Here is a 7,215-nt window from a genome sequence, read left to right as displayed (position 1 = left end):
GTGGGACCCTTGGATCTCTACACCCTTAACTACCAGTGGCAGGTAGTGTTTGGTGGACTCTGACTGCTCCAGCTCACAGAGGAGGCTGTCTTGTTGAGTCAGAGTTTGGATCTCTTGGGTTTCTTTGGTTTCACATGGTGTCAGAGGAGTACTCACCGGGCTCGTGTCCTCGGCTGAGGAGTCCTTTGTGCCTTCCGCGGTACCTGCTGTTGGGCAGTCTGTGTCACACTCCGGAGGCGTATCGATTGGCAGTGGCTTGCTCACTGTTGTCCACATGGTTTGATCACCATAATCTATAATCGCGCCGAAGCGATTTATAAAATCCTGGCCAACCAAAAATGGGAATGAGTCAACATGGGTCACGCGTACCGGGTGGTACAGTGTCATATTGCCAATCTGCATGTGAACCATTGCTATAGCTGTCAGGGTTGTTTTCTTTTCTGAGAGACCCTGCATTTCTATAGCACATTCAGAGAGAGGTATTATCCTGTTAACACTGGCAGCGGCCGTCCTCAGCTCCTCGAACAGTTTAGCCGACATAATTGTTATGTCTGCTCCACCGTCCAAGAGTGCTTCGTGTGTGAGGACACCTTCGAGTGTCACTGACAGGTACGCCTTTTTGGCGACCCCCCTTCTGATAAAGTTACACAGAAACCTTTTGGGTTTTTTCTGACGCTTCTTCACGCGTTCAGCCTTATCTGTGTAATCTTGGTTTGTCTGAACCGTCAGCACAGCAGAAGCTGTTTCTGAGTGTTCAGCCTGTGATGACTCGTCATCGTTCGTGTGTGTGTTTACCCCCCCTTCTTCCGATGAGGGGTTGTTTGAGGCAACAACAGCAATGTCTTGGTGTGTTCCACCGACATCTGTAATGTTGTCATTCGCGCCCTCGGATGTAATAGGAATTACATTACTGCAAAGTGCTCCTGGTTGGGTTCCCGTGTCAGTGTGTTTCAAAGTTTCTAACAACCTGCGTAGTTTCTCTGTCTCTTCCGAGCTCAGAGGTGTAGGGCCTTGTTTCTGGAACTTTTGTGATTTTTTCGCCTCGGTTCGTTTCATCCGAGGTGGGGGACGGTCAGGTACGTCTTGCGGGGGTTCCTTTACGTACTGCCCCTGACGATATGGTTTCTCATATCGTTGCGTCCTGCGCTCACCCATTTTTCGATAATCACTGGCTTCCCCTGAAAGAGGAGCTTTTTTGTCCCAGCGTGCACCTTCAGGACGCGGTTTGTTAGCTTGAACAGACTGTTTCCTCTCTTTCTTCTTAGGAGGAGGCGGCGAAGCACGTCGTCCTTCTAGTTCAAGAGGGAGGGGTTTAACCTTTACACTAGGAAACACTTCTATGGGCGTCTTAGCATGAGAACATGCTTCAAACACATTCACAGCACACTGCTTAATCTCACTGATGGATTTTTCTCTGAAATTTGCCATCATTTGTACTGATTTTTTAAAATCAGAGTGGAGATTTTTGCTGAAAACAAACTTAAAACCATCATCTTCTTCCATTCCGGTCTCATTTCTATTACCAAAATAAGCTTGGAAGATTCTTTTGTAATAAACCTTTGTATGTTCAGTTTTACCCTGAGTGACCTTGTCTGCAGCTGGGAAACCAGCAGGTCCCGTGCAGGGGTCGTACTCTCTGATCAAAGCTTCACACAGAAGGTTGTAATCCCTCTTCGTTGCATCAGGTAGACGCTCGATGAAGGTGAACACCTCTCTGTCCGAAGTGAGCCGTATCAGACTGATCTTATCCTCTGTCGTAGCATTAGGATAAGATCTCAATCTGAACTCCAGATCTTTGAGATACGCTTTTGTTCCAGCTGACCCCATGGGTCCGGGAACAAAACGTTGTACATATTTTGAGATTTTCTGCAAATCATCCATTGAAGGAGACTGTATCAACGGTCTAACTTGTGTGACTGGTGGTGCAGACTGGTCAAGGCCTGCCCCTACCGCCCATGGTGGGGGTGGGGGTGGCTGATGAGGGTTGGTAGGAGGAGGTGCATATTGGTGCAGGTCTGTCCCCACCCTCCGAGATGGGGGTGGAGAGTACTGCATGGTGTCAGGAGGAAGAGGTGCAAGTGGGTGCAGGTCTGTCCCTACCACCCGTGGTGGGGATGGAGATGACTGCATGGTGTATACCGATTCAGTGAGATGATATCGGTGCAGGTCCATCCCCGCCGCCCGAGATGGGGTTGGGGGTGGCCGCATGGCGTTAAGGTGAGGAGGTGCAACAGCACCTGTCTGGGGTGGCTGTAGCTGACCCTGTTCGTTTCCGAGTCTCAAACCAGCTAGCTCCATGTCAGAAATCAGGTTTGTAGCTGTAGCAAGCCTCTCCTCACAAGCTGTTAGGCGCGCCTGTATTGACTGATTTTCACTTTGTAATTTCAGCCAATTTCTGAGTATTATCTCCTTGTCTGCTTTGCAATCGTCCCGTTCCTTTAATGCCACCTGCAACTGTGCTTGTAACATATTGTTATCTGCACACGCGGCTTCGTACACCTGCTCCTTAGCCCTAATCCTCTCCTCATATGATTGAGCCTGTTCTGACAGCTCAGTCTTTGAGAGGTCCCTATCAGTCTGAATTTGTTGTTTCAGCAACTCAGATGCATTCAACAATTCGTCACACCTCTCCTTTTTAGACTCATATCCGTTGAACAGCAAGGTATTTCGTTCAACCATACGGTCCAGTTCCGCCTTCAGAAGCAGAGCCATTTTTGCCAACCGTCCACGGCTGGATTTCGTGTCCTCCTTCACTTTAGCTGCTTTTGATAACGTCTGCAGCTCCTCATATCTTTGATCGTCATCAAGGTCTAGCAATTTCTCTAATTGTTTACCAACAATTGAATTTGTTAAAATGTGTAACGCTGTCTGGACAGCATCTCCGGATTGTAAGGGGTCAGTGTTTTCATCTTCGTCCGCCATTATCTGCTATTTAGAAATTAAATAGGAGATGTAAATGTTTAGGTGGTAAAAGAAAATCAGAAAAATCTCTTTTTCCTGATAAGTTTACTCTTATTTAGTGATTTATCAATTAAACGTGCGTTACCTTCTAGCAAATGAGTAAACTTTTTCCAACTTTGTGAATATCTGTAACTGTATCTTATTTAAAAGTTTCTAAATTTTTATTCTGTACCTGTTTCTCAAGGATTTATCAGTGACTAAAAATTCTGTTGGGTAAATGCTCTCTGCATAAATACCTTCATAACTTTTAAAATGCAAGATAACAGAGTCTATTCAACTTTGAGGAACGGTTAATAACTCAAAAATGCCTTTAAAAGAATAAAAACGTTTAATTTCACTATTTAACCCTAAAAACGAAGTGAAACCTGTGATCCCACGTCTTCTCCACAAGATGTCAGTACAACCTCAACAATTTTAACTCCGACACTGTTCGTGTTGTCCACTAGGGGAGCTACAACTTCCTGTGGCGTTCGGTTGACATCCTGTTGTTAGCCGCTTAGCTTAAAGTTAGCTTCGGCTAAACCCGGTTAAAATCAACGTTTCTGAACGAATTTTTTACACAAACGTGGCGTAGTTTTAGCGATTAGACCTCGAAGACTTAAACACCGTGTCAGAACACAGCTTTGCAGCGCTTTTCAGCTTTAAAAAGCTGATTTTATTTCCCTATGAAAACGAATTTTCACTTCCGGGTCACGTGACTGAAATCACCAATGAAAAGCAGCGCGGGGTTGAGAGGAAGTCACGTAGGCACGCATTCAACCTTCTCAGCAAATCCGAGCGCTCCACACCAGCAATCCAAACAACCACGAAGCGTTAGCAGCCATGTTAGAGTAGCCTGAACTATTTCGTCAACCGATCGTCTTTTAAACCATCAAAATGCACTTTTTCGGTTAAAAATGTAACGAATCAACTCTGAGCTGTACGGAGTCTCCTACTCCGGTCTCAAAAACGTCTTCCTAGCTATTTAAACAACTCGTTCGAATTTTCCAGAACCGAGCCGGTCCACAGAACCGAACCTCCCGTCCGTTTGGACCTCAGTTTAAACAGAACGCAGCGTTTCTCACAGCTCATCAGCTCTTAGTCACACGTAACAGGCGTACAATTTCAGCTTTCATAAAGACTTATGACACAATTTCAGCTTCTAACAATGCCAGCGTACCACAAGCGCGCAGCTCCATTGCGCTGCGTAAATACGCACAGCCAAGCTGTAAGCGCGCAGCCCCAGCTCGCTGCGTAAACATGCAGTGTTTCAGCACAGCCGATAAACTGTTATTTTTTAACATACATGCCAACATGAAATCAATGTTTACACGGTTACAGTCCATTTATGTCCCCGTACGGGCCACCAATATGTAGATGAACAGATGCTCAGATATATTCATCATTTAACACGGATTCCTCATTTTTCTGGACTGAATAAAACGTGCATTGAATTTAAGGAAATGCAAACGTGAGACATCATTTATATTTGACCCATCAAAATGAATGCGGTCATTTATTTACAGAATCAAAATTTAACATCAAACATTTACATTAATTTGGCAAATTATGAAAATAACAACATAAGCAATCAATCAGGAAAAATCATACGGCCATGATTTTTCCGTTGCTTCACCACAGACATTTATGAAAACTGTACAGTTATGATCTTTTACCCACATGAATGTGGGTGAGCATTTTACACAGACATTTCTAAAATATCTGGAAGAATTTCTACTTGATAGAAAAGTTTAAAGATGGAAAGAAGTTTAGAGGGAGTAAGATGGTGTGGGGAGAAATGTGTTCACCAGAATCGACACTCTCCGGCTTTCTTCAGCTTTTCCTTACAGTACACTTAGGTGATGAAATCGGCTCCTTTACCTGGAGATGTCTCAGGTGAGATTCCGTTTAACGCACCCTTTCAGCGTCTCAGTAGGATGCTGTTACTCGTCCGAAGTAATGGCGAGGCTCTGTTCGACACATATTCACCTCAGTGGAAAATGTTATAATCCCATGGAACTCGGAAGAGCTCTGTTGTCAGGATCATCCCGTCTCTCACAGAACTGGTTGGACTGTGTATCCAGCAGAACTCCAACAGCACTCCATCAGAACTTCAACAGAACCAAGACCGAGTAGACCAGGAAGTACTGACATTTTAAAGAGCTGTTTCCCGGTTCACTTTTGGGATTTGTTCATTGGTCAGAAACGACCAGACGGGGTGTGTTTTGTGACGTAAGAGGTTAGAGACAGCGAGAATTGTTATGAAACAGATCAGAAATGTTCTCACAGACAGAGAGAGTTTTGTTTTGGCGCTGTTTCAGCAACAGGTGCCAAAACTTCTCTATTTACGTCTGAGAGGATGTTAAAAACATGACAGTTTTAACATAACAACTTGTTTTGCGTTTTATTCCAACCTTGGACCAACTTACACTTGCTCACTCAAAGGCAGAAATCAGAAAATGCATAATTATTCTGTTACAGCTTTGACATGAGAATAAAAATCATTACACAGTTAATAAAATTGATTAGTTCACTGCCACATCTAAAATGGTTTGAACTAAGACACTTTGATTATCAACATTTGTAAAATAGTAATGATAATAAAAAGAGAGTGTTCTTTTCACTTGAATCTTCAAGAAAGAAAGTCTCAGGATGGGTGAACCTGTATTTCTGAGTTCAAATGAATGAAATGACAGTTCCTGTCCCACAAGGTTCTAAAGGTCAAGATTTTTGACCTTAGACTTAGTTTTTGACATGGGCCTAGTCCACTACACCACAGACTGTACCCAGGGGAGGCCACACCTAGTCTGTATGGTTTACCTAAAATCCACAAACAAGGTGTACCTTTAAGACCCATTGTTAGCATGATTAACTCTGTCACTTACAATGTTTCCAAATATCTGGCGTCTGTACTCATCCCTTTAGTTGGCAGCTCAGAACACCACATACAGAACACCATGGACTTTGTGGATAAGGTGAGGGATGTCATCATGGAGACTGATGAAACAATGGTCTCTTTTGATGTCACATCACTCTTTACGTGCATTCCTGTTGATGATGCAGTAGAGGTGGTCAGTTTAAGATTAAAATCAGACACCACTCTGAGCAGCAGGACCACGCTTTCCACAGAACAACTGTGTCAACTCTTGAAACTGTGCCTGCAGTCAACCTACTTCACATATGGGGAGCAATATTATAGGCAGAAACATGAGTGTGCTATGGGGTCTCCAGTTTCTCCTATTGTTGCCAATCTGTACATGGAGGAGGTAGAAAAGAGAGCCTTGACGTCCTTTTCAGGGACACCACCAAGTCATTGGTTCAGGTATGTTGACGACACCTGGGTTGAAATAAAATCTCAGGAAGTCCAACATTTTACTGACCACATCAACTCTGTGGATAAATACATCAAGTTCACACGAGAAGATGTAAAAAAATGGCAAGTTGGCTTTCTTGGACTGTGAGGTCTCAGTCTCTGATAGAGGACATTTGCAAATCGAGGTGTACCGCAAACCCACCCACACAGACCAGTATTTGCAGTTTGATTCCCATCACCCTTTGGAGCACAAGTTAGGAGTCATCAGGACTCTGTATCACAGAGCAGACAGCATCCCCACTAGCTCGGGAGCCAGGCAGAAGGAGAAATCCTACACAAGACAGGCTCTAGAGCAAAGTGGATATCCTAACTGGGCCTTCCTGAAAGCAGAGAAGAAACCCAAACAGGACTCCAGTCAGCCATCAGGTGAAAAGGAGGAACCCAGACCCAGACCAGTGGTCATTCCGTATGTTGAGGGGGTATCAGAGAAACTGAGACGTTTATTTTCTAAACATAACGTCCCAGTGGCTTTTAAACCCCAAAATACATTACGGCAAAAACTGGTTCATCCCAAAGATCCAGTCCCCCGGCACAAACAGAGTAATGTTGTGTATGCTGTTCAGTGTCAGGAGGGCTGTGATCACAAAACAGCCACTGGCCAAAAGGATGGCCCAGCACAGAAGATCAACATCATCAGGCCAGGATTCTGCGGTCTACACTCATCTCCAGGCCAGCGGTCACTCTTTCAAGGATGAAGATGTTCACATCCTGGACAGAGAGGAACGATGGTTTGAGAGAGGAGTAAAGGAGGCCATCTTTGTGAAAAGAAATCGTCCATCATTAAACAGGGGTGGAGGCCTCCGGGTTCAACTGTCCCCCTCTTACAATGCTGTGATTGCTAGTATCACTCAGCCCTCTGTGAACAGTAAACAGCCATCAGCCTAACAATGGATCATTAGCAC

General features: G+C 44.5%; 1 protein-coding gene across 1 annotated transcript in view; it reads right to left on the bottom strand.

Annotated features, from left to right (window-relative positions):
- fbxo38 (F-box protein 38) overlaps positions 1-7,215 on the bottom strand; it is a gene marked incomplete in the record, with an annotated part of 122,247 nt that overhangs the window by 63,159 nt on the left and 51,873 nt on the right.

This window comes from Nematolebias whitei, chromosome 4 (assembly GCF_014905685.2).
Source record: "Nematolebias whitei isolate Nwh7 chromosome 4, NemWhi1, whole genome shotgun sequence".
Classification (NCBI taxonomy): Eukaryota; Metazoa; Chordata; class Actinopteri; order Cyprinodontiformes; family Rivulidae; genus Nematolebias; species Nematolebias whitei.
This window is presented reverse-complemented; position numbering and strand designations above follow the sequence as displayed.